Raw genomic sequence first — 13638 nt, 5'->3', positions numbered from 1 at the left:
AGAAGATCACATTTCGACAAGGAAAATGTATTTTCATCCTTAGACAGATCCAATTGTCGCACCGATTGCAGCCAGAAACACTCATTCCAGCACATGTCATCAGATTCCCTACCAGCTGAATAAATCGAAAGAGTCTGCCGAGCTCAATTCTGTTTGGAACTAAGCCCAGGATTACCCTCCAGCCACAGACACTTTCCACTATAATTAGGAAGGCCATGGACAAATATAACGCTGCCAGTCATATAGTCGTGGGTCCCAGTGAATATCGACTCCAAACCACGAAAGCAACTACGTATAATTACAACACCGACGGACAGATTTCTCGCTGGTGGCCAGATTTATACCTACAAGTGAAAATCGAATCCTCAAAATCCTAAGCTACAATCAGACAAAGATAAAACGATGGACAACCATTCGTTCCTACACGCGGTATTCACATCAAGCCAGAGCAACTTTTAGTCACAAATAGAAAACTACGATTGGATATAACGCCGATAGCCATATATTCACAAGTGCAATCACTTTACAATCCAAGAAACGCCGGCAGCTTTTTGTTTGCGTATCAGGTTTTTCTGTTTGTTATCGTTGTCTGAAATGAGTACATATTTAGTCCGCCATCATGTTAACCTTTGTTATGTAGATACCAGGATTACTTAAAATAGGCATTATATGCTTGAGTTAGTTATCCTAAAAACCATGTACTGTTTTTGTTATGATCATAATTGAATAAAGTTTTGTTTAAAGCAAACGCCGGCAGCGAAATGTCCCTAAACGATTGGAATGGAGTGCAAGCCATAAAAGCATTTAGCTGCAAGAAAAACAAAAATAACCAGACACTTAAAACACTATCAACTAAACACACAGGCGGAATAAGTGCTATTAAATTCGAGCCATTAAAACTGTTCACTACAATGTGAGAGCCATATGAATTGACATAACGCCGCTTGTATATTATATCTTCCAGGAAAGCCATGAAAACAGCAATAGTTAAACCTCCAACGCAAAGTAAACTGATAGCCATATACATGTCAGCATAATCTCCCCCACCGTCACGAAATATATAACGTGCAAGCTCATATCACAACATCACGGTAACAGTAAAGAGGATTCACCGGTTATAGAACAGCGCTACAATTACAGCATCCAACAGAAGATAACTACATTCACCGGTTATAGAACTGCGCTAAAATGACAAAATTGAAAGGAAGATAGTTACATTCACCGGTTATAGAACAGCGCAACAATTACAGCATCCAACAGAAGATAACTACATTCACCGGTTATAGAACTGCGCTAAAATGACAAAATTGAAAGGAAGATAGTTACATTCACCGGTTATAGAACAGCGCTACAATTACAGCATCCAACAGAAGATAACTACATTTACCGGTTATAGAACTGCGCTAAAATGACAAAATTGAAAGGAAGATAGTTACATTCACCGGTTATAGAACAGCGCTACAATTACAGCATCCAACAGAAGATAACTACATTTACCGGTTATAGAACTGCGCTAAAATGACAAAATTGAAAGGAAGATAGTTACATTCACCGGCTATAGAACAGCGCTACAATTACAGCATCCAACAGAAGATAACTACATTTACCGGTTATAGAACTGCGCTAAAATGACAAAATTGAAAGGAAGATAGTTACATTCACCGGTTATAGAACAGCGCTACAATTACAGCATCCAACAGAAGATAACTACATTTACCGGTTATAGAACTGCGCTAAAATGACAAAATTGAAAGGAAGATAGTTACATTCACCGGTTATAGAACAGCGCTACAATTACAGCATCCAACAGAAGATAACTACATTTACCGGTTATAGAACTGCGCTAAAATGACAAAATTGAAAGGAAGATAGTTACATTCACCGGTTATAGAACAGCGCTACAATTACAGCATCCAACAGAAGATAACTACATTCACCGGTTATAGAATAGCGCTAAATTGACAAAATCCAAAAGAAGATAACTACACTGTGGACAGCACTGACGCGGTAATAGAGAGGATTCAACGATTATAAAACTGCGCCACATTTATAAAATCAAACATCAGTACACGACCCGTATAGTCACCGTAACAGTGAGCGGAAAAAAGGGTTTCATTGCTACGCTCTGATTACAAAATCCTACAGGATATTATTACGCTATCGACAATGTACGTACCGACAAGTCGCAACAATGGTTATAATCATCCAAAGCTATAATTATCAAATAAAACTATACAATTATGTGACGTGTTGCATTGTAACAAGCACGTGGAATCAGCGCCATAATCAGGAAATCTACAGAAAGATACTATAATAATCACAATGCTGTTTGCAGCTGATTTGACAGTGAAGGGGAGGGGATCACGAAGTGCAAGACATACAGGCAATTTTAGAAGTACAGAGACGCAAGGCATAACCACTGACGACTTATAATTAACCTCCACTCTTAAATTATTACGATGGGGGAAGGGGGGGAGAGAGAGAGAGAGAGAGAGAGAGAGAGAGAGAGAGAGAGAGAGAGAGAGAGAGAGAGAGAGAGAGAGAGAGAGAGAGAGAGAGAGAGAGAGAGAGAGAGAGAGAGAGAGAGAGAGAGAGAGGCAGATTGAGACAGAGAGACAGAAAAAGAAACAGTGAGACAGAGAGGGACAGAGACAGAGATAGGAGACACATCACTGTCCCAGAACGGCTAACAATTGTGAATGCCATTTCTTTGCCTTTTAGGTGACGGTGAGAAATTCCCCAAAGTGATAGGTTTGCCTTAGTCAAATGAAGGTAAGGCTGTCGTCATAGCAACAAGTCTGACCTCACAGCAACGACAACGAGACCGACGTCATAGCAACAAAAATAAGACCGACGTCATAGCAAAAAACACAAGACTGACGTCACAGCGAGAAAAACAAACAAAAAATAATCACGAAACTTTAACCGACATCCGACAAAATCCATCGCAATTTTCCATTATCCGTTACAAAAATTCTCTTCAAGTGTTCACTCAGTTAACTGAACAAGTCGACTCTTTGACTCCTAATGAAAACGATCGTGACGTCAAATTAGACACAAACACTCTTCACAACGTAACAGTTATAACGTCGGCACAGAAAAGATGGATCCAGGCATTCACTCACTGCCGATTGACACACGAACAGAAAGAGCCACGTGCGTAACCAGCTAAGTACATAATTATATGTATGTACAGCATAGATAATGACACCCAATTCAAAAGATGCATAGACAGCATAGATAATGAAAGGCCAATGCTAAATATGGACGCGTAGCTGTGATAGTCGCTGGGGGCCACATAAAGTCAAACCAAAATAACGCGCAATACCCTATATTGTGTGCGTGCGTGTGTTTGTATGTGGTTTGTTTTTGCCTATTGGACTAGTTGAATAAAAACCTGCACATATCTACAGCATGAAAGACGATACCGCAGAAACTTACTTTAAATGTGCAGTTTTGCTTTTGGTCGTTCACGCACACAAGTGAACCATTCTTTCTTTCTTTCTTTATTTGGTGTTTAACGTCGTTTTCAACCGTTCAAGGTTAAAGTGAACCATTAAAAGTCAACATAAAACAACTCCCAACACTGCATGTTGCGTGTGCTGCTAGTTTTAACCTGTACGACTAAAGCGAAATCAAACATACATAGAACATTGTACAACTTGAAAGAAGGTAACGACAACATTTTCTTTGATCTCGCTCTTTGCACGCGCACGTGTGTCTGTGTGTGTGTGTGTGTGTTTGTGTGTGTGTGTGTGTGTGTGTGTGTGTGTGTGTGTGTGTGTTTGTGTGTGTGGGTGTGTGTGAGTGTGTGTGTGTGAGTGTGTGTGTGTGTGCGTGCGCTTTTGAGCGCCCGCGCGTGGATGTGTTTACATGTCCTTATTCTCCTCAGTGGAACTTGTACAGAATGACATCACAAAATAAATAAAACGCCGAATCGTTCTTTCATGTTTAGCTTGCCCTCCCTGTTCGGTCATGCACACTAGTAACACTTCCATACAATCGCAGCCTGAAGGTAAGTGACTCATAAACATATCGACAACGATCAGGTTGACTTTCTTTTAGACAGGAAACTTATACAGAACTACAGCAGAAGGGTAAGTGATTATAAACATACCGGAATGACCTTTTCGCTTTTAACAGTTTAACCTCGTAACATTTCACAACACGGATGATATGTACGGAAAGCGGCCTTCAAACCGAATCGCTGCAAGCCATCTAAAACGGCTTCAGCAGTGCAGTGCGTCAGAACTGATACAATGATGCAGAACAGTCATTTTAAAGAACAAACTCAATTAGGCTCGCCGCAAGATATCAACCTGCCTTTAAACATCACCACCATAAGCTATTAGTTTGATGACGATTCTGCAATTTCATTTTTGTATTAGGCCTAAAAAAAAATAGGTGTGGTTACGGTAACCCCACCTACCCTATTTTTAGGGGCCGACCCCATAACTTTTTATTACATTTGTCAAAAAACAAAAAAAAAACAACAAAAAAAAACGAGTGCAGAAAACGCAATGAAAGCAAAATCGCCCGAGTCGCACACTTATTTCCCTGTCAAGTAGGTTTAATTTGTACACATTAGAAAAAAAAGTTAAACAAAAAAAAAGTGATTGCCTACCTTCCTACCCTATTTTTGTTGGCTATGTTACCGTAACCACACCTATTTTTTTTTGGCCTTACACCAACGGATGAATACATAACACATCGCTTTAAGGTTATTCTTATAGGCACATTCCCTCTCGAGAAAGCAGTTCGGCTCACCATATCAGACCTAGCCGGGCTTTTACAAGATTCCAGCCCATCCCTTCACTTGGTCACACACCAAAATTCAACACCCCGACTGCTTGCTGTGGTGAGTTGGAATTTAAAAAAAATGCTTTCGGTCGCTTTTACGAATTTGTTTAAATATTCCCGCTGTCCAGAGAGAGCACACAGGCTGTTCATTTTTGGTATGTGACCAAGTGGAGGGATCATCTTATTTCATGAAAGAGCCTGGTCCGATCTGAGACGGTGAGGCGAACAGTTTTCACGGGAAGGGCGTGCCTGTATAACATGCCTTCCTTGTCGCCAAAACCATATTTTATATCAGGTGACACCTTCCACGAGAAGGATGGTGCCTGTAAAACATGCCTTCCTTGTCGCCAAAACCATATTTATCAGGTGACACCTTCCACGAGAAGGATGGTGCCTTTATAACATGCCTTCCTTGTCACCAAAACCATATTTATCAGGTGACACCTTCCACGAGAAGGATGGTGCCTGTAAAACATGCCTTCCTTGTCGCCAAAACCATATTTATCAGGTGACACCTTCCACGAGAAGGATGGTGCCTTTATAACATGCCTTCCTTGTCGCCAAAACCATATTTATCAGGTGACACCTTCCACGAGAAGGATGGTGCCTTTATAACATGCCTTCCTTGTCACCAAAACCATATTTATCAGGTGACACCTTCCACGAGAAGGATGGTGCCTTTATAACATGCCTTCCTTGTCGCCAAAACCATATTCATCAGGTGACACCTTCCACGAGAAGGATGGTGCCTTTAAGTTCAAGACCGAAACTGTAAATTGTCGTGTAAACGTCATTGCCCTGAGAAGGATGGTGCCTTTAAGTTCAAGACCGAAACTGTGAATTGTCGTGTAAACGTCATTGCTTTGAGAAGGATATTGGGACTTTCAGAATCAAACGGCTGAAGCTAGCAACTCAGAAAACAGCAAGAGAATAGAGAATGCCACGGTGAAATATAATACCAAGGAAGTGGAAGTATTCGTGCTGCATGCAGTCACCTGAATCACGCTCGCATCGATCGTTTCAAAAGGAATGCACCTGCTGTAAGTCACTAAGTGGAGCATACCATTATTTTTCTTCTCATATATATATATATATATATATATATATATATTGACACGACCCTGAGGAAGGCCTGGCAACAGGTCGAAAATTTGGGCTGCCACTTGACATTCTTTGTTTGGCTTTTCTTTTCCTTGATTTTGTTATCTATATATATATATATATATATATATATATGCTGCAACTGCATGCACCTGAGATTAATAGATGCCGCCCAATATGGCTCAGACACTCACTCAGAGTGAAAACAGATACTGTTGGTAATGAGCTGACCTCGACTGAACTTCAAGTGAAATAGACTGAGCTGAACTGAACAGAAATAAAATACTCAATAAATGCACGGCCATAAGCTTCCTCTCAAACAGTCAAACAATTGTAAACTTCACCTCACTGTCACCTTGTTATCATATTAATCTTCCCAATTGTAAACAACCCTTCCAAGACTCCATAATTATAAACACACCTGCGATTCAGTGCGTGACCTAAAAATAAATTGTGTTGGCTCTAATACCGAAGCACACAACACACCATTCATTCCATTGGGGAGACAGCAACCAATTGCGTAAACACCATTAAATTCACGTTCAGCAATTATAGTATTGATCCACTAATGCACAAGCGAAAAGGCTCGATTGCAGAAACACCATTGTTATCACGTTTAACAAACATCATTAATACGCTAATGCAAAGGTAAAGAGACTGCATTGCATCAACACCCTTAAATTCACGTACACAAACGGTGACGGCGCATTGCACACACACACACACACACACACACACACACACACACACACACACACACACACACACACACACACACACACACACACCCACACACACACACACACAAACACACACACACACACACTATACAACAGGATCCACACCGACACAGACACCAGGATTTCGCCATGAATCACACACCACTCAACTTTAGTCTTTACTAGCACCTCACAGAACAGAGCCAAACATGCCTGTCTACAGTGCTAGTCATTCGTTGTCTGCTTCGGCAAGTCAGCACAACCTATGACGCAATGTTTGGCAAAGTTAGAACCAAAACAGGGACTTCAAGTTCACTACAAGTCACAATAACATGTGATACAATGTCCACACAGAAATCAACCAAACAGCCACTGAACATTACCATAACGTGGGGTACAATGTCGACAGAGACATTAACCAAACAGCCACTGAACATTACCATAACGTGTGGTACAATGTCGACAGAGACATTAACCAAACAGCCACTGAACATTACCATAACGTGCGTTACAATGTCGACAGAGACATTAACCAAACAGCCACTGAACATTACCATAACGTGTGGTACAATGTCGACAGAGACATTAACCAAACAGCCACTGAACATTACCATAACGTGCGTTACAATGTCGACAGAGACATTAACCAAACAGCCACTGAACATTACCATAACGTGTGGTACAATGTCGACAGAGACATTAACCAAACAGCCACTGAACATTACCATAACGTGCGTTACAATGTCGACAGAGACATTAACCAAACAGCCACTGAACATTACCATAACGTGTGGTACAATGTCGACAGAGACATTAACCAAACAGCTACTGAACTTTTCAATAACGTGTGATTGAATGTTGACCAACGTCAGTATGTAAACAGCGTGAAGGTGGGATACAATGTTAGTATCTGAACAGCCACTAAAAGTCACAACAAACATTTGACACAGCCTCGACGGGCTGGCAGAAACAGCTGCTAAAACGTCAGCGTAACTCTCGATATAACACCACAATATCAGTCCACCAATTCCTTGCCCTAAAATAACTCAGTCCTGGAAAATCTTCCTGTTGACTCCAAAAAAATCCTCACCCAAACAATGATTGGCTTGAATGATAGAGCCGCGCACAACAGCTGAGCGAACACGCACCGTAAAATAATCCTCTCTGCTCAATGTCGGATAATAACACAATGCAAGCGGCAAGTTACGATACCTGTGACTTAATTGTTCGCGTCGCACGCTAGTACTTACCTATTTCTAAACCGACACGCTAGCTCTCGAGGTCAATAGATGTATACTCGCTTTTATGTACATACCACCACAGAGACAGAAAAACAAAATTGCTTCCGATAAAAGAAGATGAGTCTCGATCGGTGTATGTACCGTCTTTCACGTGCGCGTTTCACAGTGACGTTTAAAGTCCTCGTTTCACAGTGACGTTTAGTCCTCGTTTCACAGTGACGTTTAGTCCTCGTTTCACAGTGACGTTTAGTCCTCGTTTCACAGTGCGGAAAGTGAAACTCACCAAATAAGAATCATTAACTGTATCTCTGATTTACCTATACAACCACAGACATAGCAAGCTCACACGCTAAATTAACAACAACCATACTGATACAGATAGTACTACTTCTTCTTACGTGCACGCTTTACAGTGTTGCAACTCACCGACTCGACCTTACACACTACGATCAACTGTATACTGTATAATTATAGTTGAACTGTACCCCCAGAAAACCGGAGAAAAAAAACCACACGAGCCTGATGAAACGAGAAGAGGATCGATAAAGCACAATCCTTCACGTGCACATTTCAAGGTGAAACTGGTCTTCACTAGCACCCAGTTTCACAGTGAATCTAGGTTTTTTTTTTACTCACACCCAGTTTCACAGTGAAGTTACTCCTCGCCCAACGCGCAGTTTGGCATTGAAATTACTCCACGTTTCACAGTGCTGGAAATCTCCACTCACCAATTCCACCAGCAGAATCACAAGACAGGTCACAGAACTCAGTATAGCAACGCCACACGACGAGTGTTTTGGGTAAAGAGTGACTGAGAAGTGAAGATATTACCCGCGATAGACTGACACAACGCAAACGATACACACTGCTGTTTCTCCCGCTACGGCGTAGCGCGCGCTGGGTTTGCACTCTCAACGTAGAGAGAAAGAGAGAGAGAGAGAGAGAGAGAGAGACGCTACATGAGCTAAACTTGGATACGCCGGCAGCCCAATACACTCGGCGCAAGGAACAGGATTTTTACACTGTACCCGACCCCTACCAGACTAGTACTCCCATCGCCGTTCTTCGAAAGCGACTGTGCGCTATGTTCAATCAAGCGTGGGCCGATCGATACGGAATCGAAGTTACGATGCCCTGAATTCCGTTACGGCACGGTGGTTTTATATTTCTTCTGCCTCGCAATATTGTGGAGGTGTATTTCGTTTCCTGTAGCTGTAACGTTCCACTACTTGGCACATGACGTAAACACGCATGTACATCGTTGCCTCTCTCACAATTTGAATGCCTGTCTCCTTGTCTCTGTCTCTCTCCCATCTTGCTGAACCGTCGCCATGTCACCCCCCCCCCCCCCCGAATTTGTTTTTAAACGAAAAAAAAACCCACCGAAAAAAAAAAGAAGAAACACATCAACAATCTAAAAAAATATACGAAAAAGAGAGAAAATGATTGTGTGTGTGTGTGTGTGTGTGTGTGTGTGTGTGTGTGTGTGTGAGTGTGTGTGTGTGTGTGTGTGTGTGTGTGTGTGTGTGTGTTTGTGCGTAAGTGTGTGTGTGTGTGTGTGTGTGAGTGTGTGTGTGTGTGTGTGTGTGTGTGTGTGTGTGTGTGTGTGTGTGTGTGTGTGTGTGTGTGTGGGTTAGAGAGAGAGAGAGCGAGAGAGAGAGAGAGAGAGAGAGAGAGAGAGAGAGAGAGAGAGGGAGAGGGGGGGGAATAAAAAGAGAATAATGTGAGACAGACAGACAGACAGACAGACAGACCGTCACACAGAAAACACAGAGGCAACACAAACACACGGCCGTTATAATACAACCTATCCAGCCAAGCTATACTGCAGGATATAGATAGCGTGTCCGGGTGCTAAAAATAACCTGTCCTCTGCTATGTTGGTATTGAACGGCCGGTCCTGTAGCGCTGTATCATCAAAACAAAAGGTTCGCCCCAAGCTAAAAACATTCCCTTCAATTCTTTGGCGAAGCTCTGCATCGACATTTAAAAGCGTGTTATTTTGAAGTTTGCAGTATTTGTATTCCTGATTTATTATTTTCCGTGACATTTAAAGACATACTCCTTCCCGTTTGAGCAATCATGTCCACTGCCACATATCGGTCCAGACTGCCACATATCGGTCCAGACTGCCACATATCGGTCCAGACTGCCACATATCGGTCCAGACTGCCACATATCGGTCCAGGCTGCCACATGGGATGAGATCATCCTTCCATTTGTACACATACGAACAATCTGCAGACTGGCTACGTTCTGTGCAGTATTGTATTGTTTACAATTGTAATTTGTTTTCCTTTTTGTCTTAACTGTGTGTGTGTACGTGTGTGTGTGTGTGTGTGTGTGTGTGTGTGTGTGTGTGTGTGTGTGTGTGTGTGTCTGTGTGTGTGTGTGTGTGTGTGTCTGTGTGAATACGAATACATTTTATTGTCATGAAACGTAGTGTTTATAAGACACGCGCGCGCGTGTGTGTGTGTATGTGTGTGTGTGTGTGTGTGTGTGTGTGCGTTTTGTCAGTGTGTTTGTGCGTGCGTGCGTGCGTGCGTGCATTCGTGCGTGTGTGTGTGCGCGTGCGCGCGAGTGCGTGTGTGTGTGCGCTCTGAATTAATACCGCAACTGACACCTGATAGTTGCAAGTCTGTGCACTGAGATTTGGCGTGCTGGTGACACACTTGACCCTATAAATAGTCGGCACAAGACACCCTCCTCTATCTCTACTCCATCTTCCTTCCTGCCTCTGGCTGGCTACAAGTGTCGACTGATGAATTTCCGTCAACACGCCCAGTCATGTTCATTTGTCTCCACACTTTGCTAAAGATGAATTTAGCACTCGACACAAACATACACGTAAAGTAAAGTGATATGGGTGGCCGAGTGGTAAACGCACTTGCCTCGGAAGCGAGAGGTTGCGAGTTCGACCCTGGGTCAGGGCGTTAGCAATTTTCTCCCCCCTTTCCTAACCTAGGTGGTGGGTTCAAGTGCTAGTCTTTCGGATGAGACGAAAAACCGAGGTCCCTTCGTGTACACTACATTGGGGTGTGCACGTTAAAGATCCCACGATTGACAAAATTGTATAGGCATAGATAAAAATGTCCACCAAATACCCGTGTGACTTGGAATAAAGGCCGTGAAAGGTGAATGCTCGCCCTAATAGGCTTGAGGTTTGCGGGCCGATGTGAATGCGTGATATATTGTGTAAAAAATTCCATCTCACACGGCAGAAATTAATATATAAAGCGCTTAGAGAACGTCAAGCGCTATATAAATCTCCCCATACAATATAGTCTTGCAAAAACACTGTCTCTTATCGCCCCAAAAGCTCTACAGTTCAGGTTGGGTTATATGGTACCTGACGTTCGAAAGATCGATTTGGACCGATTCGCAAAATGTTCAGATGATTCTGATAATGTATGTGTGTTATAACATTTAAACTCCACCTGTCGATGCTCATCAATACACGGTACAGCTAAACCTGGCCAAGCGACCACCTCTTAATAACGACCACCTGCTCACAGCGATCATCCCACACAATCCACAACGATTTTTTTCACTTTAAATTCACCTTTTCATTGCGACCACCTGTCCATAAAAAACACTTTTGGCCAGTCCCTTGGGTGGTCAATAAAGACATGTTTTCGTTTAAAACGAAAATAGATGAAAGATTTGTCAAAGATGTCCACCAATGGGAATATCCCCCACAAGCAAGTACCCAAGGCTTCATGTCTATAATCGTAAAATACGGTTATCTCTCTGTGAAGTAGGCACCGTGCCTTATCAAAGTACTGTTCCATTTTCCTCAGACAAAATGGTGATATTGCGCATCTGGGTCTCTAAAATATAGCGCACTGTCTGCTACAGAAGCACACTGTCTGCTGAAGAAGTGCCGCTATCGTTCCCTTAGGATCATAAAATACGGCCTCCAGCCTGCTAACTACTATTTAGAGGACAACAACCGATACCGTGCGCATAAGACACTATTTCTTCCGGATAAACACAGTGTCACGGCTATTTTGCCGTCTGCTAAAGAACCACTGTTCCTGCTATCGTGCGTTTAAGAACCCGACAATCGCTTACGGTCGTGCAATTAAGCGGAGACAAAATTCACGTCTTGTTGCACAAGATGAGTTGTGTGGTCGTGGGATTAAGCAGAGATTGCGTTCCGTCGTGCAATCAATAACTTTGGTTTTCTCGCTGCATTCTGTGAGAGGGTGTGCGTGCTATTATGGGCAACATTTGCGGTGAGGATTTACTGCGGCGTTATAATCGCTACAGCCTCTAAGACCTTGGAATTCACAAAGGCATTGGTCTGTCCAATCTTGTTCTCAGTAATAACTTCTTCCTTTATTTTCCTTCGTATTTTAAACAAATAAGAATTGTTTGTTTTGAGGGGGTTGGGGGTGAGGGGCTTGGGGTTGGTAGTTCTGTGTGTGTGTGTGTGTGTGCGCGCGCACGTATGCGTGTGCGTGCGTGTGGTAGGTGTGTTTGTGTTTGTGTGAGTGTGTGTGCGTGCGTTTGGTAGGTGTGTGTGTGTGTGTGTGTGACAACTGACAATGGCAGGAAACCAAGGAAATGGCTGGACGGAAGAACGTTAGACTCCTGGTTTAGACAGATGTGACCGAGGTAGAGAAACGCGAAAAGTCATTAACAGTCGGGCAAAACTATGGCACACTTCCAAACGATACTACGGTAACTGTGTCCGTAATTCCAGAAGGAGATCCGTCATTCTTTTCATACCTATACCGTGAACCGCACAAAACAGCCGAGCAATAACGTCGACCGTACTAATCTGACAGTGTCATCTGTGTCACAAACCCCAAGAACGGACACTGGTGGACTCCGATTTTCTCCCTCTCCCCAGTCCCTCCCCCCCCCCCCCCTTTCGCCTCCCCTCTGTCAAGGACGCTAGGAGTGTAATTATCTAGCTTGACAGAAAATGTCAGAGAGCTTTGAAAATGAAGTGTCGGCACACGAACAGGTTCAATATTGAGGCAGGAAATGATTTTTACACCCCCGGTATAGGGGTGTGTATAGGATTCGCTCCATGTGTTTGTTTGTTTGTTTGTGTTCGCATATAGATCTCAAGAATGAACGGACCGATCGTCACCAAACTTGGTGAACAGGTTCTATACATTCCTGAGACGGTCCTTACAAAAATTGGGACCAGTCAAACACACGGTTAGGGAGTTATTGGTGGATTAAGATTCTACAAGGACTTATAGCGGGACATATTAATGGTCAAAGGGAAATAACCTTCTCAGTTGGTGGCAGTGAGAATGGTTATTTCCCTTTGACCAACGGGGGTGTTTTTCCTACCTCGGAGGAATTTCTTGTTTCGTTCGACTTTTTCTCTCTCTCGCCTTTTTGGCTGCCTGTTCTTCGTGTAGTAATCCAAAGAAAGACAACGAGAAGAAGAAAACAAGCGGAATAAAAAATCCCTCCGTTCTTGTGTAAGAATTCTCGAATTTAACATGCAAGTCAAATGACATTCAGGGTTTCAACATCTACTCACAAGCCCTTCTACTGTGACAGTGTTGGCCAATGTAGGAAGAAAGTCCTTGACGTTATCATTCTTTTTCCCACGTGCGGCAAACATGACAGCAATGTTTTCGGCGATTTGAAATAAAGTTGGGCGTTTTCCCGACTCCGTACCCAAAATGACATCCCTGTGTTTTGATACATGGTAAACGCCAGAAACTGAACACAACCGTAAGACACTGTTCGTGCAAATATACGATAACAAAATGAATGCGCTGTGAGCTCACGACCACAAACCTTGG

At 42.9% G+C, this 13638-nt stretch overlaps 1 protein-coding gene across 1 annotated transcript in view; it reads right to left on the bottom strand.

The window, feature by feature from the left end:
- LOC138963853 (S-adenosylhomocysteine hydrolase-like protein 1) overlaps positions 1 to 8785 on the bottom strand; it is a gene marked incomplete in the record, with an annotated part of 52826 nt that extends 44041 nt beyond the window's left edge. Inside the window, 1 exon segment of the mRNA XM_070335711.1 lies at positions 8498 to 8785.
- Positions 8786 to 13638: the final 4853 nt, after the last annotated feature.

The sequence above is a fragment of the Littorina saxatilis genome, linkage group LG4 (genome assembly GCF_037325665.1).
Source record: "Littorina saxatilis isolate snail1 linkage group LG4, US_GU_Lsax_2.0, whole genome shotgun sequence".
NCBI lineage: Eukaryota > Metazoa > Mollusca > Gastropoda > Littorinimorpha > Littorinidae > Littorina > Littorina saxatilis.
This window is presented reverse-complemented; position numbering and strand designations above follow the sequence as displayed.